This window comes from Megascapheus bottae, chromosome 20, assembly GCF_031878675.1.
Source record: "Megascapheus bottae isolate mThoBot1 chromosome 20, mThoBot2.hap1, whole genome shotgun sequence".
Classification (NCBI taxonomy): Eukaryota; Metazoa; Chordata; class Mammalia; order Rodentia; family Geomyidae; genus Megascapheus; species Megascapheus bottae.
In genome coordinates, this window is record NC_143528.1 from 4,439,139 (window position 1) to 4,466,738 (window position 27,600).

Genomic DNA, 27,600 nt, shown 5'->3' on the forward strand with positions numbered 1-27,600 from the left:
AAAGAAAAAACCTCTGGTTTCCATTTCCTGGAGTTCATTTCCATAAATACTTTTTTATATTATCAAAGGCACATAGGCATTTCACCTTTGTGTTCCTCCACTGAATATCCTCCTTGGTGTAAAATGTCTAGAATCCTGTATAATTTATCATGTACCAGTCTGCATTTGAGAGAAAACATGCACAATTTGTTTCCCTGATTCATTTCATTCTCCTCTTTCTCTTCCCTCCTTCCCTCTCTCTCTTTCCTTCCTTTTTTGTATGGTTTGAACTTTAGGGACTTGCTTTTGCTAGGCAGCACTACACTAAGTTTTCTTTTTCAATATTGTTTTTGTCTGCTTTGGATACTGGCCATATAAAATGCAAAGATGAGCTAAGTTTTCTACCATAGAAATATGCCAGCAATTCTTAATTTAAAAAAAATGTCATGCCTGTAATCCTAGCTACTCAGGAGGCTGAGGATTGGAGTTTGAAACCGGACCCTTTTTTTTTTTTTTTTTTTTTTGCCAGTCCTGGGCTTGAGCTCAGGGCCTGAGCACTGTCCTTGGACTTTCTCAAGGCTAGAGCTCTACCACTTGAGCCTCAGCACCACATCCGGCTTTTTGCTATATGTGGCCCCGAGGAATCGAACCCAGGTCTTCATGCATGCTAGGCAAGCACTTTAACCACTAGGCCAAACTCCCGGCCCTAAAACCGGACTCTTATTAATGACCCCCAAATCTGGAAGTGGTAGAGCACTGTTCTTGAGCAAGAGAGCTCAGACACAGCACCCAGGTCCCGAGTACTAGCTCTGGGCCAACACCAAAAAAAGAAAGGGTATGTTAAGTACCCTTCTTACTATTTGTCCAAATAATGTCCGCCTTTTCTAGATTCGCAATTTCTTTGGCTTTTGGTATGAGATTTGCTACATAAAGAGTTTTTGTATATACTCTTCAAAGGAGAAAAACATTTTCTCCATAATTTTGGTTCTGAGAATTATGTTACATTTATCTTGATGAACTGTTTGCATATGTTTGTCTATGGAAGATGTTGGCTGTTGAAAAAATGTAAATTATTATTAGTGCCTATTTCCCTAAAAATGGCTTCAAACCAAATGAAAATTGTTCACTTTTCAGGAAGACACTGTATCTACTTCACATAATTTAAGTTTTAAACTTTTGTCAGCAAAGCTACTAAAAGTGGGCTAAAATTAAATCTCTGGGTACAATGCACCAACTTCTCATCAAGGGGAAAATCCAGGTGCCAATCAAAGGGACAGATTATCAACCAAGAAGGTTACAGAAAGGTAGAAAAGGATCATATACGGGTGGAGGACAATTTCATCTCTTTCCAGAAAACCGAGTCACACTAGGTTCAAGTAGCTTTCCCGGCCAATTGTATTTATGTATTTATTTTTATTTTTTGCCAGTCCTGTGTCTTGGACTCAGGGTCTGAGCACTGTCCTTGAGCTTACCTGGAGGCTAGAACTCTACCACCTGAGCCACAGTACCACTTCCGGCTTTTTTTCTACGTATGTGGTACCAAGGAATCAAATCTGGGTCTTTCTGCATGCTAGGCAAGCACTCAACCACTAGACCAAACTCCCTGCTTATGTATTTATTTTTGTGCCTATATATTCAAGGCTTTTTGTTGGTCAACTGAAGATGAGTCTCACAGATTTTTCTGTTTAGGCTGGCTTTGACCTACAATTCTCAAATCACAGCCTCCTGAGTAGGTAGGACTATAGTCAGGACTTACTGGTGTCTATTGATGTCTTACTAGTCACTTTTTTTTTTTTTTTGGTCAGTCCTGAGGCTTGAACTCAAGGCCTGGACACTGTCCTTGGGCTTTTTTTCTCAAGGACTGAGCCACAGCATCACTTAAGGCCTTTTCTGTGTATGTGGTACTCGGGAATGGAACCCAGGGCTTCCTGCATGCTAGACCAGCACTCTGCCAGTGGGCTATGCTCCTGTATCCCCCACCCCCCCAAAAAAAAAGTTGTTTTTTTTTTTTTTGTACTTTTTTGCAAGTCCTGGAGCCTGTATTCAGGGCCTGGATACTGTCCCTGAGCTTCTCTTGCTCAAGGCTAACACTCTACCACTTGAGCCACAACACCACTTCTGGCCTTTTCTGTTTATGTAGTACTGAGCAATCATACCCAGCACTTCATTCATGGCAGGCAAGTTCTCTACCACTAAGCCACTTTCCCAGCCCCTTAAACGTTTTCTTTAATGGAGAAAAATAGTAACGAATATTCTTAATTCTCAGTATCCACATTAGCCTTCTGAAGAATTATGCGCAACAGAGTGCTGGTGGCTCAAGCTTGTAATCAATCCTTGGCCAGCGGGGGCAGATTTCACTAGACTCCATCACTACCCCTCCAAAGTAATAAACAACAAAAAGCTGGAGGTGTGACTCAAGCAGTAAAGTGCCAGCTATGCAAATGGGTAGGCCCTGAGTTCAAACCCCAGTACTGACTGCCACTAAAATAAAATTCTGTCTTGGGTTTATCTAATGATAAAGATACTAGGAATTTCTTGCAGTGGTGCAAGACTGAAGACTGATCTACAGAATAGGACTAGCTAGTAGTGTTAATGCTCCATAATTCTCCGGAAAGAGCAGAATAGGCAGGTTTCCTCCTTAGATTGTTGCCTGTGCTTCCTCTGTACGTTGGTGTCTCGGTGCTGCGACGTTCTAAGTCATTACCACTAGGCCCCCAGGAAATACCACTCGGTCTGCATGCCCTTGCAAGACTCTTAGTGTGTCACACACCCAGGACCTTCCATTGTTTTACACATGTCACACTCCTAGAATGGGGAGGGCTGAAGGTTTGCAGTTGGTTGGCTCCCTGCGCTTCCTCATGCCTGAGCGGCGGGGACCGATGCCCTCGGGTCACTGTGTGAAGGTCTGGCCGGAGCACCCGAGGGGCCCCCCTGCACGTGACGGGCACGGAGCCCGGTGGGTACCCCGCGGTCCGGGGTGCAGTCGCGCTGACGTCCGCCTGGTTACCCACAAGCCTCCGGGCCGCGGTGCGAGCAGGAAGAAGGCGGCGCGGCCCGACGCCTGCCCGGGAGGTCCCCGCGCTTCCTGAAAGGGAAGCCGTCGTCGCCCGCTCTTCTCACACTCGCAACCCGGGGGCTTTCCGAGTTGCACAGGGCCGGGAGACTGCGCCGGCCCAGGCTCAAGGGCTGGGTCGCTCCCCTGGCCTCCGCAGGCTGACCCTCGGGCTTGGGGCGCTCTTTTCTGACAGCTGTCGGACGGGCAGCCGGGACTGCGCGATCCCGCTCGTTCGGGGGGGGGGGGTCTTTGGGACCGCGTACTCGAGTGCAGCGTCGTCCTCAGGTTGAGAATCTGTGGGGCAGGGCCGCTCCGAGGGTACCACATGGCGTTCTCGATGCGCTCTCATTTAATAGGCACCGGAGGACACGCACAAGCACGGCTTTACCTGGCAGGCCCAGCCCTGGCCCGCCTCGCCTGTCCTCTAGTCTGGCGTCCGACCCTTTCGCCCAGTCCCCCGCCGTCCCTTTGCCTCAGAGCCCGAGGCGCCGCGCTCGGTCTAGACGCTCACGCGCCGCTCGCTTTTCTGGTTCGAGCGGCGAGGCTCCCTCCCCCTCCTACCTCTTCCCCTCCCCCGGTGAGCGACTGACCGGGGCCTCTTCCTCCTTTCGTCCCCTGCGCCCCTAACCCGGGACTGCATTTCCCGGCAGGCACCGCGGCTCGCAGCCAATGAGGTGCTGAGGATTTGGCGGCGGCGCCCCGAGAGCCCGGGTGGGGGGGGCTTTGTGCGCGGCGGCGGCGGCGGCGGCGGCGGCGGCGGCGGTGTCGGCGGCGGCGGGAGCGCGAGCGGGCGGCGGCACGAAGGAGCTGAGGCACCGAGGCGCGGAGGCGGGGGCCGACGGGGCTGTGCGCGGGACGCCGCGGAGAGGTGTGCAGGTTCTGAGTAGAATCCCGAGGACCCTGCTGCCCTGTCGGGACGCCAGCCACACGCTCTTCTCCGACACCAGCGGCTGCGCGGCGGCCCCCGTCCCGTCGCCTTCCTTCCCACTCCACCACCCGCAGCCTTCCTCCACCCCGCAGCGCGGCCGGCCCGGGCCGGCCGTGGCACGTCGGTGCGGGCCGCCATGGCAGAGGCGCCCGGCGCGGGGGAAATCTAGTCCGGGGATTTCATGCGGCCTAGCTCGGTTCCGTCTCCTACCCCCGCGGCCCCAGCAGCTGCCCGAACCCTCGCCTGACTCCGGGCCTCCGTGTCTCTCCTGTGATCGCACTGACACGGCCGGGGGGTTAGAATGGAACAAACTGAAGGTAAAGTGCGTGTGTGTGACGGTGCGTGTGCATCTGTGTGTATGGCAAGGAGGGCTTGGAGGAGGAATCGGCGGGGTGGGGGCGACCTAGGGATGGGGCACCCGTACGGAGCGAGACCCGGGAGCGGGAGGAGCGGGTGGCCTGAAAGCGTTCGTGGGGAGTCTTAGGAGGAATAGCAGATGGCAAGGTGGGGGGTGTGGAAGGAATCGGGGGGTGGGGCAGGGGAGGCCGGATTGGGATGGGAGATGTAGTGGCTGGGCTGGGTATAGGGAGTAGAGGTGGGATGGGGGCGGGGATATAGGTGGGAACGGGGGAGGGGCAGGGAAAGGGGAGAAGAGTTAGATCTGGCGATTAGAGACCTGGCTGTACTGCGAAACACGGAGGTCCGGGGCAGTGTTGGGAACTGGAAGAGTCTGGGGGAGAAAGGGAGTAGATTTGATGGAGAAGTGGGACGTCTTCTGAAAATCAAAGGAGAAACGAGGGAATCAAAGTGGAGGAAAAGATACATTGAGAAAGGGATGAGAAATGATTGAGGCAGGATGCAATAGGATGATAGGAAATAGACGCAGAAAACTGGAAGACACACGATTGGGTTAGGAAAGATTTAACTGAATGTTAGAAGGATGGGAACGATCCACCAAGCGTCACTGAGTGGGAGGAAAAGAAGAGGACGGGGGTAGTTAAAGTGTTAGGAGGGGAAAGCCTTTTGTTCCTATATTTGTGTATGTTCTGATGCCTTTTATTTCAAGGCCAGAGAACAGAGAAGCTAGTGGTTATGGGGTTGTAAATTGTTGTGAAACGGGGGAGATGTGGGTGTTACTGTTTTGAGGGTTGAGAAGATGTGTTTGTGTTATGGTAGGGAGACAGGGAGAGAGGCATGGCCGTAATTTGATGGTTTGGGTGAGGGAGGGAAGACTTCAGATTTAAAAGGGGCAGGGGCAGCCATGTTTGCTGCCAGGCACTGCAGTGTAAATAAATTCCTTTTCCTTCCCGACATCAGTGTGAATCTGGAAGAGGGCGAGCACACAGTGTTATTCTCCCTTCCCCCTTGTTTCTATCCATGAACTCTTCTTCCCTTACCTCTTGGGTCATTTACAGTTATCCATAACCACTGAAGGAGATAGTGGTGTTTTCCATCTTGTGTGTTTTGCTCCTTCCCCCTCTCTTCCCTCTCCCTACCGGTTGCAAACCAGGCATGCTGATGTGCTGCAGTGTAAAATTAAAAGATTTTAATAAATATAAACCTATATTTTTACTAGCAGAATAAATCATTACCACTCTTCGTATTTAAAACAGGATTGTGAATTCTTTTAAAATATTGATTGGTTTCAGAAGCCTCTGAAGCAGTCAACATGTTTTCTGCAATTCTTTAAGTAAACAAGGAAATTGCATCGGTTATTTTACTTGGGGCTGTGCTCTTGGCAAGAGCACTATGTGGGGGTGAGAAGGGGTAGGAAGATTGCCTTTGGGAGCTTATCTGCTTGCTGTATTTTGAGTGTTGGAAAATTAGAGATGTGTGCATTTTAAAATAGTGATAGCTTTCAGTTATAAGGTGATAGACATGATAAGAATAGTGCTTAAAAAAAAACAACAACTCTTTCCCCTGTATCTGCTTTCTTATAGCTAGCTCAATACACTGTCCTGAATACCAGTTGAGCAGTGTAGTAGGCATGAAGTTCTTACAACCTTTCCTTTATTCTTATAACCTTTCCTTTATTCTTTTTTTAATTTGATGGAAAGTCAGTTCACTCTCAGGAAAGTTACTGTAATTCTTTATTCTAGGGAAACTGCTTGGGTGATTTGAAATGTATTTATATAGGCTTAAAACCTATTTACAGTAAATAAATTGATACCAAGTGGAGTCTTTTTATATTCATATTTAAAAGGATTAAATATGTCTGGCCTTTCTTTAAAATATAGCTGAGACCTGGGTAATACATACTTTACACCATCACTTTGATAGTGAAAAACTTATAATAGTGGAGGTCCTGTTAAAATTCTAGTATGGTGGAATCAATTCAGTTATACTGTTTATAAACTTAACTTTAATATTAATGTTACAGAGTGTAGGTTAGTTTGGTGGAAAAATTAAATTGGATAGTGTCAGTACTTTTTGTCAGTACTTTTAGTGTAAAGAGTAGATTGATACCTTGGACTGTTTTGATTTGATAATATTAAGGCTATTTTTTTTTGTGTAAAATTCTGTGAAGACCTGTTCCATTCACAAATGCCATTCTGTATGATTTTTTTTTTTTGGAATTTATTTTTATGGAGATTTCTTATTTCTCTTTCCCACTCAATTGACATGTTATTTGTAATTAGTTGGCAGACAATGTGCAATAAACGATCATTGACACAAATTTTAGGAAAATGAGCAATCATTGTATGTTAAACTAGGAGAAAAATCAGGCTGGAAGCTTGAATGAGTCATGTTTGGTATTCTGGTTCCTTTCAGATGAAATGGTATTTATTTAATTAAGATTGCCATACTTAACTTTTTTGTTGGTGGTGGTACTAGAGTTTGAACTCAAGGACTCTGGCTTATTCAGCTTGCTTGCTCATAGCTAGGGATCACCATTTGAACCGGGCAGGGCTCACCTGTTACTGGGACTCGAACTCAAGGCCTACCACTCTCACTTGGCTTGTTTGTTGTTGTTGTTTCTGGTGGTGTGTGTGCAGCACACCTGTTACTGGGGCTACAGATGTGAGCCATCAGTGCATATGTAACTTTTTTTTAACCTCGAATTAACAAATGCTCTTAAACTGATGACATTCATAGAGTTTGGATGAAGGAAATTAGTTACCTGCATGACTGATAACTTTGAGTCAACTGTCCAATCTGATTGTGAAGATAGTAGTTTCTGGAGTTTATAATGATAGTTATAATACATTACAGCTGCGAAAAGTTTTCCTCTTGTACATGTACTTTGCTGTGCTGGGACTTACTAGTTTGATTTCATCTTTGCTCCCAACAGTTTTATGTTGTTAGTACTTTTAACTCCTTCTTGCAAATGGAGAAACTAAGGTTAAGTAATACCACAAACTAAGGTTAAGTAATACTCAAAATGTTATTATAGCAAAGTCAGTACTTGAGTCCAGGTCTTTTCTAATTATAGGCTGAGGTTAGCAAACCTTTTCTTTTAGTTTCTTTTTTATAAATCATAAGGAGAAGCCAGGGGCTCATGCCTGTAATTCTAGGTACTCAGGAGGCTGAAATCTGAGGATCGAGGTTCAAAGCCAGCTCGGCACCAAAGTTTGTGAGACTCTTATCTCCTATTAACCACTAGAAAACTGGAAGTAGCTCTGTGGCTCAAGGGGTAGGACAGTAGCCTTGGGCTGAAGACCTCAGGGACAGAGCCCAACTACTGACCAAAAAAAAAAAATCCTAAGGAGAATATTATTTGAGAAGTTTGCGAATATTAGGGTGCTGGGAAGTACTCCTAATTACCACCATAACAACTTTGAAGCTTCCTAGGAAATTCTGTGTACTTATATGTGTTTTTCTCTTATACATATGATGAGGTCATACTGTCTGCATTTTTCAGTTTGGGGGAGTTATGATACTGGGAATTGGACTTAGGGCCTAACTGTCATTAGGCAAGTGAGAGCACCACCAGCCCATTTTTTTTTTTTTTAATTTTGAGATAGGATGTTGTTATTCAGGCTGACCTCAAATTCTCCATCTTCCTACCCAGTCCATTTTTGCTTTCATTATTTTTCACAAGAGATCGTGTTTTTTGTTGTTTTTGGTCGATTGTGGGGCTTGATCCTTGGGCCTAGCCTCTGTCCCTGAGCTGTTCAGTTCAAGGCTAACATTCTACCACTTGAGCCACAGGACCACTTCCGGTTTTCTGGTGGTTAATTAGAGATAAGAGTCTCATGGACTTCAGTGTCCAGGCTGGCTTTGAACTGTGGTCTTCAGATCTCAGCTTCCTGAGTAGCTAGGATTACAGGCATGAGCCACCAGTGCCCAGCTTGGTCTTGTGTTTTTGCTGGGGCTGGCTTCATCTCATGGCATCTCATGTATCTGAGATAACAGGTACACACTACTATGCAGGGTTCTTGATTGAGATGAAATCTTGCTAACTTTTTGCTGGGTTGGCCTAGATCCATATCCTAGGACTACTGGCCTGAGCCACCACAACTTTGTTTTAATAGGTTGTCTGGGACATCCTTTAAAAATAGCATATATGGTTCTGTGGTTTAAGGTCATATAGTATTCCATTTAGATTAACATCTTTTTCTATTTTCAGTAATGTTGATTCTAAATTACTTTTTTTTGTGTGGGTCATAGGGCTTGAACTCGGCCCGGGCTCTGTCCCTGAGCTCTTCAGCTCAAGGCTACTGTTCTACCTTTGAGCCAAGCCCCACTTCCGGTTTTCTGGAGCTTAATTGGAGATAAGAGTCTCAGGTCCTTTTGTGCCCGGGTTAGCTTTGAACCTTTATCCTCAGATCTCAGCCTCCTGAGTAGCTAGGATTGCAGGTGTGACCCACCGCCCCCCTCCCTAAATTACATTTCTAACAACTTGTCTAAGTGAAAGATAGTCAGACTTACTTTATTTACATTAGAGAGAAAGCAGGCCTACCAAAGGTAAGTCTGATTTGGTGACAAGCTGGTTTCTTGGTCTTTGTATCACTTCAGTGACTCCCTCGAAGTGAAAGATTTTGAGCTGTCTGAAAGCTGAAGGAAAGGGGACTCATGTTACGTACAATGAGTTGAAAGGGAGTGGGCTGGGATGTCGCTCAGTCGCAAAGCGCTTGCCTGGCAAGTGCAAAATCTGGGTTCATTCCTAGCACCCCCCTCCCCCAAAAAAAGGGAGGAAGTAGGTTATAGTGAGGCAAAGAATCTTGCTTACTTTTTATACTTTGTTCAACATTTCATATATGTATCATATGTATAAAATATTCTTACAGACCTAAAATAATTATATCTAACTTTTTTATGGAAAAGTCATACTGGGGTTTGAACTCAGGTGCTCAACCACTTGTGTCACACGCCCTTTGCCCCTTTTCTTTGCCCTTTTTGCTTTTTTTTTTTTTTGGTCAGGATAATCTACAGTTACAGTTATATTCACCAGGTAATCCTTTTTGCTTTTTAAGATTTTTTTTTTCTTCTTCCTCTTCCTCCTCTTCCTCTTGTACTGGGATTTAATTCAGAACTTTTCAGACTCACTTTGCTTGCTTTTTGAGCATGCCTCCAGTTTGGTTTTTTGCTGGTTGTTTTGGAGATAGAATCCCAAGGACTTTTCTGGCTTCAAACCTTGATCCTCTGGATCTCATCCTTCTGATTAGGATTATAGGCATGAGCCAATTTTACCCAACCTGCTTTGGTTATTTTTGAGATATGATCTCACATTTATGGCTGGACCACAGTCCTTCTATTTATGCTTCCCTTGAAGCTGGAATGACAGGCACAAGCCACCATTCTCAGCTTCACTAGTTGAGATGGGGTATTGTCCAAGCTAGGCCCTACCTTCCAAATAGCTAGGATTAGAGAGATGAGCCACTGCACTTGGACTATGTCCAAATTTTCTTCAAGTTTGTGTTTTGTGTAATGAAGTGATTTGGGGCAGAATTTTTCCTGTTTCAATAAAATTGTCAATACAATAAGATAGCAGTAAAATAAAAAAAGTCAGGTTCAATCACTATATTGGAAAGAAACTTGAGACACTGGTAGGATGGGCTAAAAATAACTTGAAACAAGAACTTGAATCTTAGAATATGTTGTTGATTATAGTTTATTTAAATTATTTTGCCTGTAAGAAGAAAGTAGGTTACCATGGATACTAAATGGGCTCTTGTAAGTCTTGGCCAATATATTGTAGATACTGGAGAAATTAAAATTATTAAAGCTTAAAAAATTGGAATTTCTTATCCATAATACTTTCTCAATGCAATGCTGGTCTTAGTTTTACTTAGGAAAAAAGAAAAGACATTATTATTATTATTATTTTTTTTTTTTTTTTGCCAGTCCTGGGCTTGAGCTCAGGGCCTGAGCACTGTCCTTGTACTTTCTCAAGGCTAGAGCTCTACCACTTGAGCCTCAGCACCACTTCTGGCTTTTTTCTATGTATGTGGTACTGAGGAATTGAACCCAGGTCTTTGTGCATGCTAGGCAAGCACTCTACCACTAGGCCAAACTCCCAGCCCATTATTATTTTTTTTAAGGAGCAACTAATATGATTTATTTCTTTGTTAATAAACAACATGTCCAATAGTTGAGTTTTTAAATAAATGGTAAGCTTTATGTCTTCAGGCTTATCTTTTCATGAATATTAATAAAGGTTCATTTAAGAAATAGATTATTGTGGGCCTGGATCGTGACCTAATAGTAGCATGCTCACCTAACATTCATGAAGCCCTGGGTTCAATTCCCTGGAACCACATACACAGAAAAAGCTGAAAGTGGTGCTGTAGTTCAAGTGCCACAGTGCTAGCCTTGAGAAGAGTATCCATAGATAGTGCCCAAGCCCTGAGTTCAAGCTCCAAGGCTAGCAAGAAAAGAAAGAAAATAATTAAATTATGCTGAGTATATAATTTTTTTTTTTTTTGCCAGTCCTGGAGCTTGAACTCAGAGCCTGGGCAATGTCCTTGGGCTTTCTCAAGGCTAGCACTCTACCATTTGAGCCACAGTGCCACTTCTGAAATTTCTGTGTATGTGGTACCAAGGAATCAAACACAGGGCTTCATGAATGTTAGGCAGGCACTATATCACTAGACCATGCTCCTGGCCCTTATATATTTTTTAAAAGCTTATAGTTTTGTTTTCATTTTTACTATTGACCTTCAATATTTAGTAAGTACTTTAAACATTTGTGTAGTATTTTGTGCTTGTACAATATGACATGAAAAGAAGGTAAAAAGAAAATCTTACACATTTAGTGAACATTCTGTGTGTGTGTGTGTGTGTGTGTGTGTGTGTGTGTGTGTGTTTGTGTGAACATTCAGTGCTTAAGGCCTGAGCACTGTTCCTTAGTTTTTTTCACTCAAAGCTGGTGCTCTGTTTCTTGAGCCACAGCTCCATTTCTGGCTTTTTGGTGGTTAATTGGAGGTAAGAGTCTCACAGACTTTCTGGGACTACAGGCGTGAACCACTGGTGTCCAGCAAACATTCTGTTTTTAGGTTGATGTGTTGTAACTCCCAAACTATATCTGTTTATTAATAAGATTAAAGTTGAAAATGCTCTTTGAAGGAGTTTTAGCCTATTTTTAAGTTTTAGATGTAGATCTCAAGGTTATAGAGGTATCTTTAAGGAGCAAATGACTAGGAAAATAACTATATATGCATATGTATATACACTTAAAGTCTCTGTTTTACCTATGTGTAACACTATATGGCACATTTGATAGAATTCCTACATAACTTACCCCTTTTTTTTCTTTTAAGTGACGTTGGAAAGAACAAGAATTTTTTTTCTTGTTATTTCTTTATTTAATTCAGTAATGAGTTAAATTGAGATTTCAGAAACTCCTCAGACCAAGAAGAGTATCATGATATATAGGTTAGGTCTTCAGATTTTAGTCAGACTACTTACAAAATATTCCTTCCTTCCTTCCTTCCTTCCTTCCTTCCTTCCTTCCTTCCTTCCTTCCTTCCTTATTTATTTCTGTGGTTCATAGGCCTTGTGCTTGGCCTAGGCCATGTCCCTGAGTTCAAGGCTACCACCCTACCCTTGAGCCAAACCCCACTTCCCATTTTCTAGAGGATAACTGAAGACTCTCAGGTCCTTTTGTGCACAGGATGGCTTTGAACCTTGGTCCTCAGATCTCAGCCTCCTAAGTAGTTAGGATTATAGGCGTGAGCCACAGCACTGGGCTCTTTCTTACTTTTTTAAAAATTGGTTGTTTTCGCTCATGTTTTGTCGGTTGTGGGGCTTGATATCTGAGCCTGGGTACTGTCCCTGAGCTCTTTTCCTTAAGGCTAGTGCTCTACCACTTTGAGCCACAGTGTCACTTTCAGTTTTCTGTGGTTAATTGGAAATAAGAGTCTCCTAAACTTTCCTACCCAGGCTGGCTTAAGTATGTGTGTCTTGACTCTTTCCTCATAGCTTATATTTTTATTTTAATAGGTGGCTAGACATTAAATAATTATTTTTCTACCATAGGGTATAGCTTTTCTTATTTTGTTGTAAGTTACATGCATACTTCCTAAAACATGTAGCTAGGTATTTTAGATCTAAGAAATGGATGGCTTGCAAGATTTTTTTTTTTTAATTTAGAAAATACAATTTTATTCTTTTTTTTTTTTTTTTTTTTCCAGTCCTGGGCTTGGGCTCAGGGCCTGAGCACTGACCCTGGATTTTCTGAAGGCTAGGGCTCTACCACGTGAGCCTCTGCACCACTTCTGGTGTTTTGCTATGTATGTGGTACCGAGGAATCGAACCCGGGTCTTCGTGCATGCTAGGCAAGCACTCTACCACTAGGCCAAGCTCCCGGCCCACAATTTTATTCTTCTGAAAATCAAATCTTAATAGGGTCTCACTTGAAAAAATTCTCTCCACTGATCAATCTGGTGCCCTGGCTTTCACATATAAGGACCATTGTTACTAAATTGAGCCTGCTAAGATAATCCAGGATAATCTATCTCAAGATTACTTGACCAGTCTTAAGTCCACCTACATTCTTTTTTTTATTAAAGAATTTATTGACATTGATTTTTACACCATATTTCAAATGACGTGTTTAACAAACATATTCAAGAAGGGAATCTATATACAATCACTGGCACTTAGATTTTAGAACATAATTAAAATTAGGCTGAGGGTTTGTATGTCATAGATACATATTAATCTATGTAGTAAAACATGTTTATAGAGCCATAAATTTTTATGTCTATGTGTTTATATTTCCAATACCATGTCCATAGCATTGGGTATGCAAATATTGAGTCTTCGCTCTTGTACTGTTTGGATCTAATAGCCACTTATTAAGGAAACCATGTGCCTTTTGTTCCTTTGGTCTTGACTTGTCTCACTCAACATGATTTGCTCTAGATTCATCCACTTCCCTGCAAATGCCATTGTTTTATCTTGTCTGTTTGCTATGTAGAATTCCATTGTGTGTGTGTGTGTGTGTATATATATATATATATATATATATATATATGTACCACATTTTTTGTATCCATTCATCTGCAGTAGGGCCTCTGGATTGTTTCCATTGCCTGGTTATTGTGAATAGTGCAGAGATGAACATAGCTGAGCAGGTGTCCTTATCATATCCTGGGTTATGATGTTCAGGATAGATGCCCAGGAGTGGTATGGCAGGATCTTAGGGAAGGTCTATTTTCAGTTCTTTAAGAAACCTCCACACTGCTTTCCAGAGTGGCTGAACTGGCTTGCAAGATTTTTTTTTTTTTTTTTTTTTTTTGCCAGTCCTGGGTTTGAGCTCAGGGTCTGAGTGCTGTCCTTGGACTTTCTCAAGGCTAGAGCTCTACCACTTGAGCCTAAGCACCACTTCCGGCTTTTTTCTATGTACGTGGTACCCAGGAGGTGAACCTGGGTCTTCATGCATGCTAGGCAAGCACTCTACCACTAGGCCAAACTCCTGGCCCCAGATTTTTGTAGGCAAAGTAAAATGTAGTTGGCCAAAATGATTTGGGAATGAATGACCATAGGGAGACCTGTCTAGTGGTGTTTTAGCCCATGATGGTATAGTGGTCATTTTTTCTTGTATTGACTAAGTTCTTATCCCTGTTTAACTTGTGAAAGCTGAACGTAAGAAGTGAACAGAAACTTCAAAAACAGTTTAAAGCCTTTTAAATATTATTTAATATGATACAATCAAGAAAATCACATGAGGCCAATGTAGAAACAAGTGATTAGGAATTTAATATCACAAAGTGCTGCCCTTTAAGAAAAGCAGCTTCATTGCTTTAGCTGGTATTTCATGGTGGCCCTTGGGCTTTAGGATTAAGAATATTGATGTCCCCCCCTTTTTTATCAGAAAAGCCTGAAACATTCATAATCATAAGGTTTCAGCAAATATAAAAACAGAATAAACTGCTTTTTTGTTCATTTCTTTGAATGTTGTGATGCAAAACTCAGGCTTCCTTCACACTTGCTCAGCATATACTGTACTATGGAGCTACACTCCCATCTCCATAAATGGAATAACCAGTTTTTATTGTTACTGTAAGAAGGGATGTCTGGGTAATTAAAAAAAGAAGCCACTTCCTGACAATGAGTGTAGGCAGCTCCTAGTTCGGTTTCTTATTTAGAAGTCTATAACAAAAAATGGTGTTGAACTCTACAAGAAAGTTGTATTTTATACTGTTTGTTCCAAGTTCATCTGTGTTGTATATTAGGTGATTTTTGCTTTTGGATAAATATTCACTCATTTATGTGTATATACAGATGTAATTAAGTATATAAAGGAGTTTATAGCAGCTTATGACTCTTCACTCAGTGTCCCAGGTTGCTCCTATTGTTTATTTTTTAACTTAAACATGTTATTTCACAAAAACCAGTTTGTCTCACTTTCAAGATTGGACCCATTCAAAAGTCTAAGCCCGAAAAGTAATAGTACTGACCCTTCATTCTTGGTGCCCCTTGAGTTTTACCTTTCTGGTAATTTGTCCAGGTAAGCCAGATTTCTTCAGAAGCTAGAGAAATTATTGAATTGTGCTTCCTTAGCTTTCTAGACTTTTGTTCGTTTTGTTTTTTGTCAGTCACTGGATTTGAACTCATGCTTGGGTTCTTGTTCTGAGCTTTTAACTCATGGCGAGTGCTCTACCACTTTGAGCCACTGTACCATTTCAGGTTTTTGATGATTAGCTGGAGATAAAAATCTCATGAACTTCCCTGCCTAGGCTGGCTTTGAAAAACAACTATCCTCCAATCTCAGCCTTCTGAACAGCTAGGATTACAGGCATGAGCCACAGGTGCCTGGCTTTAGATTGTTTTCTTACCTGTTTGGAAAGATTCCACGTTGGCTTTCAAGGATTATAGTAGTAGAAAAAGCTTAATGTCGGGGCTGGGAGTTTGGCCTAGTGGTTAAAGTGCTTGCCTAGCATGCATGAAGACCAGGGTTCGATTCCTCGGTACCACATACATAGAAAAAAGCCAGAAGTGGTGCTGAGGCTCAAGTGGTAGAGCTCTAGCCTTGAGAAAGTCCAAGGACAGTGTTCAGGCCCTGAGCTCAAGCCCAGGACTGGCAAAAAAAAAAAAAAAAAAAAAAAAGCTTAATGTCATCACATGTTTTCTCCCCCCCCATCCCTGGTAAATATAGTATTTCATACAACTGTCATGTGAACTTTGAGAAAAACTTTTTTTTACCAGTCCTGTGACTTGAACTCAGGGCCTGAGCACTGTCTGTCCTTGGGCTTTCTCAAGGCTAAAGCTCTACCACTTAAGCCACAGCACCTTCTGTAATTCAAGATTGAATATTTCTTGCTAATTTTTCTCTGTAAATATAATAATTATTTTCAATTTTTAAGGGACATATTTTACGTCTTTAAGGACCATCTATATTTTTAAAATTATGTATATATGTAAGCATAATTTGATATCACTTTAGATAAACATAAAATTTGATTTTATGTATAAAGTAGTTATGATATATTAGTCATCTGTGTATTGTTACTATCTGTACAATTAAGCCTGATCACTAGAATTTGACCAGTAAAAGTATTGAGAAACATATACATGTGTGTATACACATATAAACACATACATACAATTCTTCTAAGAAAGGCTGATAGCCTGATAGTTTGTTTTGGCCCCAATGTATATATGTATATAATGCTTGTTATGTATGTTATATATGTGTGCACGTATGTGTTGTATTGGTAGTTATTAGGGTTTGAACTTCCAGCCTCTGGCTTGTCAGATAGATACCCTGCCACTTGAGCCACACCCTAAGCCCTTTGTTGATCTTAAGTGTTTGCCTGGAGCTGGCCTCAGACCTACCTAAAGGCCTCCTGTATAACTGGGAACACTGGTGCTTACCACTATATCTTGCTTCTTGGTTGAGATTAATCAGATTAATCTTCCTAACATTTTGCCTCAGTGGGACTTTATTTGGTATTTTCCTGAATTCTGTCCCTTGAGAATTTTCACAACTTTTTTTTTTTTTTTTGGTGGGTCATGAGGCTTGAACTCTGGACCAGGGTGCTGTCTTTGAGCTCTTCAGCTCAAGGCTACTGTCCTACCCCTGGAGTCATAGCCCCACTTCCCATTTTCTAGTGATTAATTGGAGATAAGAGTCTCATGTTCTTTAATGCGTGGGCTGGTTTTGAACCTCGATTCTCAGATTTCAGCCTCCTGAGTAGCTAGGATTACAGGTGTGAGCCCCCACACCCAGCTTTGCAACATTTTTATAGGAAACTTGAACTTTTCCAGTGGCTACTAGAGTTTTAAAATAAGATTTGTTATATGTTATAAAAGGATTACTTACTGTAAGAAATTAAAAGCCAGTAAGATATAGACAAAATTAAAATTGCCCAAAATTCTAAAAGCTTGAAATTACTATTTATGCTACTCTCAATATTTTTCTTATGTATATATATATTTCTTATAAAATTGAAACTGTACATTTATATTATTTTGTATATGTTTAATATGTTGCAGAGCAATTTTTTTATTAGTGTTCTGTAATCTGTTTATCATTCTATGGGTGGTCCTTTAGGCAGATTCTGATTTTTGCTATTATTATTTGTTGAATGGCCATTAACAATTATAAGAATCTATGTGATGTGACCATGAGGGGAGCAGCTGGAGTGTGACCTACTGGTAGAGTGCCTGCCTAGCATGCATGAAGCCCTGGGTTCAAATCCTCCGTACCACAAACACAGAAAAAGCTGGAAGTGGCACTGTGGTTCGAGTGGTAGAGCACTAGCCTTGAGAAAGCCCAAGGACAGTGCCAAGGCCCCTGAGTTCAAGTCCCAGGACTGGCAAAAGAAGAGAGAAAGGAATCTATGTGACTATAATTATTTCACAACAATAAATTCATAGATATAAAGTTGCTTAAAACATTTAGGTTTTTTTTTTTTTTGCTAGTCCTGGGCTTGAGCTCAGGGCCTGAGCACTGTCCTTGGACTTTCTCAAGGCTAGAGCTCTACCACTTGAGCCTCAGCACCACTTCTGGCTTTTTTCTATGTATGTGGTACCGAGGAATCGAACCCGGGTCTTCATGCATGGTAGGCAAACACTTTAACCACTAGGCCAAACTCCCGGCTCCAAAAAGACAACTAATATTCACTGGAGAACTGTATATTATTTAGAATTGAAGGCAGGAAAGAGAAAAATCCCACGCTAGCAGAGGATGGTTTCGATCCATCGACCTCTGGGTTATGGGCCCAGCACGCTCCCGCTGCGCCACTTTGTTTTTTGGTTGGTCTTGGGGCTTGAACTTTGGGCCTGGGCACTGTCCCTGAGCTCTTCAGCTTAAGGCTATCGCCCTACCCACCTTAAACCTCAACCCCACTTTTGGTTTTCTGGTGGTTAATTGGAGATTAGAGTCTGGACTTTAGTGTCCAAGCTGGCTTTAAACCGTAATCCTCAGATCTCAGCCTCCTAAGTAGCTAGGATTACAGGATTACAGGTGTGAGCTACTGGTGCCCAGCTAACATTAGAGGTTTTTTTTTTTTCTTTTAGGTGGGGGGCAGATCTGGAGCTTGAACTCAGGGCCTGAGCACTGTCCTTGGGCTTTTTCCTCAAGGCTAGTGTTCTGCCACTTGAGCCACAGCACCATTTCCAGCTTCTTGCTGTGTATTTGGTACTGAGGAATTGAATCTGGGCCTTTGTGCATGGTAGGCAAGCGCTCTACTACAAGGCAAAATTCCTGGCTCAATTTAGAATTTTTATACATAATTCCAAATTGTTCTTAAGAAAGTTTTTTGTTTTTGTTTTTTGTCAGTTGTAGGCTTGAACTCTGGGCCTGGTTGATGTCCCTGAGCTCCAGCTCAAAGCTACCACCCTACCCCTGGAGCCAAGCACCACTTCTAAGGTTTTTTGTTGTTGTTACCAGTATTGATGCTTGAGCACTGGGTTTGGTCACTGTCCCTGAGCTTTTTTCCACACCTCTACTTCTGGCTTTTTGTGGTTAATTAGGAATGAGAGTTTCATGGACTTTCCTGCCCCTGCTGGCTTTGAGAACCCTTAGATCTTAGCCTCTTGAGTAGCTAGGATTTCAGGTGGGAGCCACCAGCACCTGGCCAGAAAGAGTTTTTTGAAACACAAATAGAATATCCATTATTCAAAATGCTTGGGACCAAGTGTTTTGGATTTCAGATTTGGAAATGTGTGTATTTGCATACATACATATATATATATATATATATATATATATATATATATATATATATAAAGGTATCTTGGATTAAGACTCAAGACAACTCTAAAGATGAAATTCATTTCTGTTTCATAAAGATCTTACAACATAACTATAAAGTAATTAAATTTTGTTGTTGTTGTGCTGGGAATTGAACACAGAGCCTGTGCATGTGCTCTGCCACTAAACTGCATCCAGCCCAGAAGGTAGTTTTATGCAATATCTAGTGTACCTTAGGAGATCTGGTATAGAATTTTCCACTTGTTGTTCATATAGCACAGATGTTGGAGCATTTTGTATTTCAGATTTTTAGATAAAGGATGTTCACTCACAATACTAATATTGAGATACAGTTTACATATAAAACATCCATTATCTAAAGTAGAGTTTTGTGGGTTTTAGTATGGTAACAGTTTAAAAGTTAGATCCTATTTAAACTCTCAGCAATTATTCTGAAAACTTTAAAGAATTCCTTATTTATTTATTTTTGTTAGTCATTTGGTTTGAACATAGACCTGGGTGCTATATCTAAGCTTTTTTTTGCTTATTACTTCAAACCACAGCTCCACTTCTGGTTTTTAGGTAGTTAATTGGAGATAAGAGACTCGTGGCCTGGAAGTGACCCTATGGCTTAAGTGGTAGAGCGCTATCCTTGAGCACAGAGACTCAGAGACAGAACCCAGGCCCTGAGTTCAAGCCTATGACTGACAAAAAAAAAAAAAAAAGTCTTGCTGTCTGGCTTTAGTGGCTCATGCCTGTAATCCTAGCTATTCAGGAGGTTGAGAACTAAGGATCAAGGTTCAAAGTCAGCCGGCACAAAAGAGGACTCTTATCTCCACTTAAGCTCTAGAAAATGGGAAGTGGGGCTTGGCTCAAACGTAGGGTGGTAGCCTTGAGCTGAAGAGCTCAGGGACAGTGCCCTGGCCCAGGAGTAGGGTGGTAGCCTTGAGCTCAATTGCTCTAGGACAGTGCCCAGGCCGAGTTCAAGCCCCATGACTCAAAAAAAAAAAAAAGTCTCATGGACTTTCCTGCACAGGCTGGCTTCGAACCACGATCCTTAAATGTCAGTTTTCCCGGTAGCTAGAATTATAGGCATGAGCCATCATCACTTGGTAACAGTTCCTTTTATTATATACTTATAGTACATGCTGTGGTAGTGATATTGTGGGTCCAGGAGTCTCCTCTCCCATAGCTTAGCTTGTGGCTTAGCATGCCCTTTTCCCCGGCCCATTTGGTCCCCCCTTCCCCGTTTCCCATAGTTTAGTGAGGCCAAAGCAACACAGAGCCCCTTGATTAGGGCAGTGAATAGCTAGTTCCCATCCCTTTACCTTGAGGTGACACTTGTTTGGGTAGCCACAAAACATTTAGGCCACAGGTTCCTTCCCAGAGTGATCTTCAAGTTTGAGCATATGTAGACCTCTTATTTGGACAGTGTCCATAAGTTCTAGTCCTCCATGATGAAGCTCCTAGTTCTCATGTCCACTCCGGGGTCTGCCTGTCCCTTTCCTGGTAATAAACTTTTCCTTTGTTCTCTGTACCTGGACTTTTTTTTTTTTTTGGCAAAGGCTGCATATTATTTAACAGGTAGCCTATGCCGGATGTAGGCCCAGTTACTCAAGAGGAGAATCCCTTGAGTTTGAGACCAGCCAGAACAACTCAGTGAGACTTTTTTTTTTTAGGCTAAAAGTGTAGTACAAGAAACAACACAATAGCTTGTTTAATACATACTTTATGAGGAAGGTTTTAGATTCTGCTTATCCATGAGAAGAATATGTGCGTATGTCTTTATGTAAAGAAAACATGACATTTAACATTTTGGCTTATGAAACAGGAAGTAGAGTTTTAAAAATATAAAATCATTTTCTTGTCCAGTCAAGTTGCCTTTTAGAGAGCTTGTATATGATTTAAAATGTTTATTTTCATTCTAAAATGATTTAGAAACCCTTTATTTTAGAAAGTGCCCCTGGAAGTCTTGGGCCTGTATAGGGTATATAGTGTGCATGCTACCTTGTGAAAGTGTGGCTTTTATTTTACCAAGCAGGGTTTTCTTGCTCAAACTGACCTTCACCCCTAAAAGCTGCTTTGTGGCTCTGTTTGCTTTATGTTATTGAGAACTTTTTATTTTATTTTATTTTTTTAAGCTCGATGGATAGTGGCACTTAGGGCATGAGTTGAAGTCTTGAATTTCTATCTCACTTCATCTTACCAATGAAAATCAATATTTTTTTCTTTGAATGACAGTAGAAATAGATGATTACTTCTTGAGTTATAGGCATTCAAATTGGAAGTGCTAGAGAGTGCTTAGACCTATAGCAAGTGTGTGATTGATAATATATACTGTTACTGTTTTTTTTTGTTAATTTGTTTTTTTTTTTTGCCAGTACTGGGCTTGAGCTCAGGGCCTGAGCACTGTCCTTGGATTTTATCAAGGCTAGAGCTCTACTACTTGACCCTCAGCACCATTTTTTTGCTTTTTTTCTGTTTATGTGGTACCAAGGAATTGAACCTGGGTCTTCGTGCATGCTAGGCAAGCACTCTACCACTAGGCCAAACTCCCGGCCCTCTTTTTTTTAAACAAAAAATAATGTAGTGGAGGCTGAAGGTATAATTCAGTGGTAGAATGCTTTCTTAGTAGGTATAGGGAAGCTCTAGGTTCATCTGCAACATCAAAAACAACAACAAAAATTTTTATGTAAAATGAATTTGTCTTTAGTTACATGTTTAATAGATGAAGAAGTGAACTTGATTGCCTAAACCCATTTCATAAAAGTTAAAAGTTGAACTTTAACTAATGACTGAACGGCATTTATATGGGTGTTTGTTGGCTGGTAAGAGAATTCATGCTGGTACAAGTATGAACATGAAGTTAACTTTCCAGTCCAAATTTACTTCCACTTTTATTACAACTCATGGTGGCTCTAGCTGCACCAGAGCTTAGTGTTCAAATGACACAAAAGGCAGTATGTAATCTGAATATATGATGTGAAATTCTAATGTTCTCTTATTTAGTTTGAACTTCATTGAGTCTTACAGAATCTAAGGGTTTGGAAGAATGCAGGTCTGTGGTAGTATGTTTGTCTACGATGTACAAGACTCTACGTTTGATTTCCATCATTGGGAGGCAAAGTTGAACCTAACCAAAATGATAAAACTGATAAATGAAAACAATAAGAAATAGAAATAAAATCACCCAAACTGGTCTTGATAGGAAATAAAAACTTGGCAAGGTACAGTTTTTAAAATCACTATATATGTATATATATATATATATACTCACATATATATATATTATATATATATTTTTGCCAATCCTGGGCTTGAGCTCAGGGCCTGAGCACTGTCCTTGGACTTTCTCAAGGATAGAGCTCTACCACTTGAGCCTTAGCACCACTTCCAGCTTTTTATTATGTATGTGGTATCGAGGAATTGAACCCGGGTCTTCGTGCATGCTAGGCAAGCACTCTACCACTAGGCTAAACTCCTGGCCATAAAATCACTATATTTTTAATTATCGTACTGTTTTTTTTTTTTTTTTTGGTCAGTTGTGGGACTTTGAACTCTGGGCCCAGGCACTGTCCTGAGCTCTTCAGCTCAAGACTACTGCTCTACCTCTTGAGCCTCAACACCACTTCTTCTTTCTTTTTTTTTTTTGGATATCATACATTTTTAATATGAGGGGATTTCATTGCTCTCTCTCTATATCTGTATATCTATATATATTTGTTGTTGTTGTCGGGCACTGTTCCTAAGTTCTTCAGCTCAAGGCTACTGCCCTACCCTTGAGCTACAGCATCACTTCCGGTTTTCTAGTGAGTTAATTGGAGATAAGAATCTCACAGACTTTAGTTCCGGCTGGCTTTGAGATCCTCTGATCTCAGCCTCCTGAGTAGCTAGGATTACAAGCTTGAGCCACCACGCCCAGCTTGGTGTGTGTGTGTGTGTGTGTGTGTGTGTGTGTGTGTGTGTGTGTGTGTGTGTGTGTGTGTATGTATGTGTCTGTGTGTGTAATTTTCACATGCCTTAATGCACTTAGAATAAATTAACCCTAACCTATTCCCAGTCTCCCCCTCCTTAATGTTTCAAATTGCATTTTGTGGGTTTCATTATATTGTCTTCATGTATATGTATGTAAGATCCTTTGCTCTTCAGGCAAGTTACAATTTTAAGTATAATAAATTGCTTAGTACTTTAAAATATAATTTTTCTGATGATTCTCTTTTTGCCCCATTTTAATCCAAGCTAAAAGAAAGCAAAATTTAGCCAGGCACCAGTGGCTCACACCTGTATTCCTAGCTACTCAGGAAGCTGAGATCTCAGGATCCAGGTTCAAAGCCAGCCCAGGCACGAAAGTTCCTGAAACTCTTTTTTTTTTTTTTTTGCCAGTCCTGGGCGTGAGCTCAGGGCCTGAGCACTGTCCTTGGACTTTCTCAAGGCTAGAGCTCTACCACTTGAGCCACAGCACCACTTCTGGCTTTTTTCTATGTATGTGGTACCGAGGAATCAAACCCGGGTCTTCCTGCATGCTAGGCAAGCAATTTAACCACTAGGCCAAACTCCCGGCCCCAGTTCCTGAAACTCTTATCTCCAATTAACCACCAGAAAACCGGAAGTAGCACTGTGTCAAGTGGTAGAGTGGTTGAGATGAATAGCTCAGAGACAGCACCCAGGCTCAGAGTTCAAGCCCCATGACCCCCACCCCCAATTTTTTAAAAAAAGCAAATTTTTAGCATTTTAATTTTTTTTTTTGGTGGGTCTTGGGGCTTGAACTCTGGGCCTGAGTACTGTTCCTGAGCTTTTCAGCTGAAGGCCACTGCCCTATCCCTTTAGCCACAGAGCCATTTCCAGTTTTCTAGTGATTAATTGGAGATAACAGTCTCAACTTTCTTTAGGGCCCAGCTGGCTTTGAACCTCTATTCTAAGATCTTAGCCTCCTGAGTACAGCATGTCAATTTTTTTTTTGTTTGTGTGCTGGTCCTAGGGCTTGAACTCAGGGCCTGAGCACTGTCCCTAAGTATTTTTTCTCAAGGTTGGTGTAGCTGGTGAGCTACAGCTCTGCTTCTGGCTGTTTTGGTGGTTCATTGGAGATAAGGGTCTCATGACTTTCCTGCCTGGACTGTCTTGGAACTATGATCTTCATATCACAGCTTCCTGAGTAGCTAGGATTACAGGTGTGAACCATCTACATCTAGCTTAGCATTTCCAACTTTAAGAATCAGTTTCATAAACTATTCTTCTGTAAGTTAAGCTTTCACTGGTAGGAAAAACAGGAAAACATGTGTATGAACTTGGTAGTTTACTAGGGCACTGTCTTTGGGCTTTTCCAAGGCTAGTCCTCTACCCTTGCACCACTTCTGGCTTTTTCTGTGTATGTAGTATTGAGGAAATGAACCCTGGGCTTCATGCATGCTAGGCAGGTACTCTACCACTAGGCCATACTCCCAGGCAACGAAATTATTATTATTATTATTATTTTTGCCAGTCCTAGGCTTGGGCTCAGGGCTTGAGCACTGTCCTTGGACTTTCTCAAGCCAAGCACTCTACCACTTGAGCCTCAGCACCACTTCCGGCTTTTTGCTATTATGTGGGGTACTGAAGAATTGAACCCGGGTCTTCGTGCATGCTAGGCAAGCACTCTACCACTAGGCCAAACTCCCAGCCCTAAAATTAATTTTTTTAGGCCACATCTATCTTGTCAAAAATAAAAAAAATGGGGGCCTGAAGTTTGGCCTGGTGGTAGAGTGCTTGCCTAGCATGCACGAAGACCCAGGTTTAATTCCTCAGTACTACATTCATAGAAAAAGCTGGAAGTTGTACAGTGGCTCAAGTGTAAGTGCTAGCCTTGAGAAAGCCCAAGGACAGTGCTCAGGCCCTGAGTTCAAACCCCAGGAATGGCAAAAAATAAAAAATAAAATGCAAACCATGGGCCAGAAATTTGGCCTCATGGTAGAGTGCTTACCTGGCATGCATGAAGACCTGGGTTGGATTTTTTGGTTCTGCATACGTGGGTGGGTGGGGAGCCAGAAGTGGTGCTGTGGCTCAAGTGGAAGAGATCTAGCCTTGAAAAAGTCCAAGGACACTGATTAGGCTCTGACTTCAAGCCCCAAGACTGGCGCAAAAAAAATGTAAGCCATACATTTATGTGGAGATGTCTAGAAAGAATCACTCTCCATTTTTCCATTGCTTGGAGTTAGTTCAAGTATCTGTGTCACTGGTTTAACTTCCACTATAAACTATAAATGAGAGCCTAAAAGTGTTTTATTTTCTCAAAATTAATACAGGAAAATTATACGTAGGATAGAATTGAAATTCAAATCTTAGAATTGAAAGACCAGTGTTGAGAGCACATACTTTTACTCTGTGGGCATTTTGATTGGCCATGGATTTATTTATCTTAGTTTTTCTTGTAGAATATAGATAGTGATTTCTTTCTTGCCTTTTAATTAAGTAAGCAGTTTTCTTCCAGGACTTTCTTTCAGAAATTTATTTTAGAATGATTTTATTAGTCAAGTTTGAAAAACTCAATCTTGGGCCGGGAGTTTGGCCTAGTGGTTAAAGTGCTTGCCTAGCATGCATGAAGACCAGGGTACCACATATATAGAAAAAAGCCAGAAGTGGTGCTGAGGCTCAAGTGGTAGAGCTCTAGCCTTGAGAAAGTCCAAGGACAGTGCTCAGGCCCTGAGCTCAAGCCCAGGACTGGCAAAAAAAAGAAAAAAAAGAAAAACTCAATCTTTAGTGTTCAGTAGTTTTGTCTGCTGATGGAAATATTCTATTTGCTGATTGATAATGCCACCTATCCAGATTAAAATACTGAATTCCTGAAACATGGCTAGCATAACTGAGGAACTAACAGTCATGAGGCTTGAACTTTGAGCCTGGATGCTGTCCCTGAGCTCTTCAGGGCATTCTACCATGTTGAGCCACAGGGCCACTTCTGGTTTTCTGGTAGTTAATTGGAGATAAGAGTCTCATGAACTTTTATACCTGGGCTGGCTTTGAACTATGATCCTCAGATCTCTTTCCTGAGTAAGATTTCAGGCATAAGCCACTAACACCCAGCAGGAACTAACTTAATTCAACTCATGTGGCTAGCACAGATTTAGATAATGATAATGAAAGGAAATAATGGACATATTTTCATATTTTGTGCTGGTGATTACTATATTTGTTTATTTTGATGGTATTAGATTTTTTTTTTTTTTTTTTTTGCCAGTCCTGGACTTGAGCTCAGGGCCTGAGTTCTGTCCTTGGACTCTCTCAAGGCTAGAGCTCTACCATTTGAGCCTCAGCACCACTTCTGGCTTTTTTCTACGTATGTGGTACCGTGAAGTCGAACCCGGGTCTTTGTGCATGCTAGGCAAGCACTTTAACCACTAAGCCAAACTCCAGGCCCTGGGATTAGATTTTTAATTTTTTTCCAGAAAGCTGACTTCTTATAAATGAATAATTTATTCCTAGAAAACATTAGTAATAGTTGTTTGATAGCTAGAGCTTTTGTTTGTTGACTGTTTTATATGGTTTCTAGTATACTGGGGATCTAACCTAGAGTCTTATACATGCTAGGCAACATTTCTGCCCTGAACTACATCTCTAGTTCCCTAAAATTCTTTTAAATTGATAGAATTATTATTATTATTTTTTTTTTTTTGCCAGTCCTGGGCTTCGGCTCAGGGCCTGAGCACTGTCCTTGGACTTTCTCAAGGCTAGAGCTCTACCACTTGAGCCTCAGCACCACTTCCGGCTTTTTTCTATTTATGTGGTACCGAGGAATCGAACCCGGGTCTTCATGCATGCTAGGCAAGCACTTTAACCACTAGGCCAAACTCCCGGCCCTAAATTGATAGAATTATTAACAGTTATTTTGCTGATCAACGAAATGCTGTAAATACAAAATGCTGACTTCACTTCAGTATAGTTTGAACAAATTATGGTTAAATATTTACAGTTTAAAAATTCTATTATGGAATATTTGGTCCATTTTTTCTCTTTTTTCATATATTTTTTTCCCTTCCAAAGAATTTTTTTAATATATTTTTTATTGTAATTAATAGAAGGGTTACATGATATTCACCAGATAGAAGGTGCATTACTTCACATACATTGATAAACCCTTTCTCATGTCTTGGTCCCCATTTCATTTTTTTCTTTTAAAATTACTTTATATCGGGGCCGGGAGTTTGGCCGAGTGGTAGAGTGTTTGCCTTGCATGCACAAAGACCCGGGTTCAATTCCTCAGTACCACATACATAGAAAAAAGCCAGAAATGGTGCTGAGGCTCAAGTGGAAGAGCTCTAGCCTTGAGACAGTCCAAGGACAGTGCTCAGGCCCTGAGCTCAAGCCCAGGACTGGCAAAAAAAAAAAAAAAAAATTATAGACTGGGAATGTGGCTTAATGGTAGAGTGATTGCCTAGCAAGCAAGTAGCACTGTGGCTCAACTGGTAGAGGGCTAGCCTTGAGCAAAAGAAACTCAGGGATAGTGCTTAGGCTCTGCATTTAAGCCCTGGGACTGGCAAAACAAACAAACAGTATTACTTCAGCTGGGCCCTGGTGGCTCACACTTGTAATCCTACCTACTCAGGAGGCTGAGATTTGAGGATCACAGTTCAAAACTTATCTCCATTTAATCACCAGAAACCGGAAGTGTTACTGTGGCTCAAGGAATAGAGCACTAGCCTTGAGCTGAACAGCTCAGGGACAGCACCCAGGCCCAGAGTTCAAGCCCCAGGCCTGACAAAAACAACAGCAACAACAAAAAACTTCAACCTCAGAAATTGTGAGTGAGCTTGAGAGAAGATGAAAACTGTCCCTGGTTCTCATCTCCTTTCTGTTTTGTTTTGTTTTTTTTTTTCTCAAGGTTAGCACTCTGCCACTTGAGCCACAGCACCACTTCTGGCTTTTTCTGTGCATGTGGTACCAAGGAATCGAACCCAGGGCTTTGTGCATGCTAGGTGAGCATTCTTCCATGAGGCTGTACTCCTGATCCTCTCACCTTTTTGTGTGCCTAATTCCTGACTTCAGTTCCATCAGCCCTTTTAGTCCCCTTTAGTGTATCAT

General features: G+C 41.7%; 1 protein-coding gene across 1 annotated transcript in view; it reads left to right on the forward strand.

Moving 5' to 3' along the window:
• Window positions 1–3,833: 3,833 nt before the first annotated feature.
• The window catches only part of Nsd3 (nuclear receptor binding SET domain protein 3), an 84,528-nt gene continuing 60,761 nt past the window's right edge, over window positions 3,834–27,600 (forward strand). Inside the window, exon 1 of the mRNA XM_090353914.1 lies at window positions 3,834–4,279. The gene's annotated coding sequence lies outside the window, so the exon portion shown is untranslated. The remainder of the gene's footprint in view (window positions 4,280–27,600) is intronic.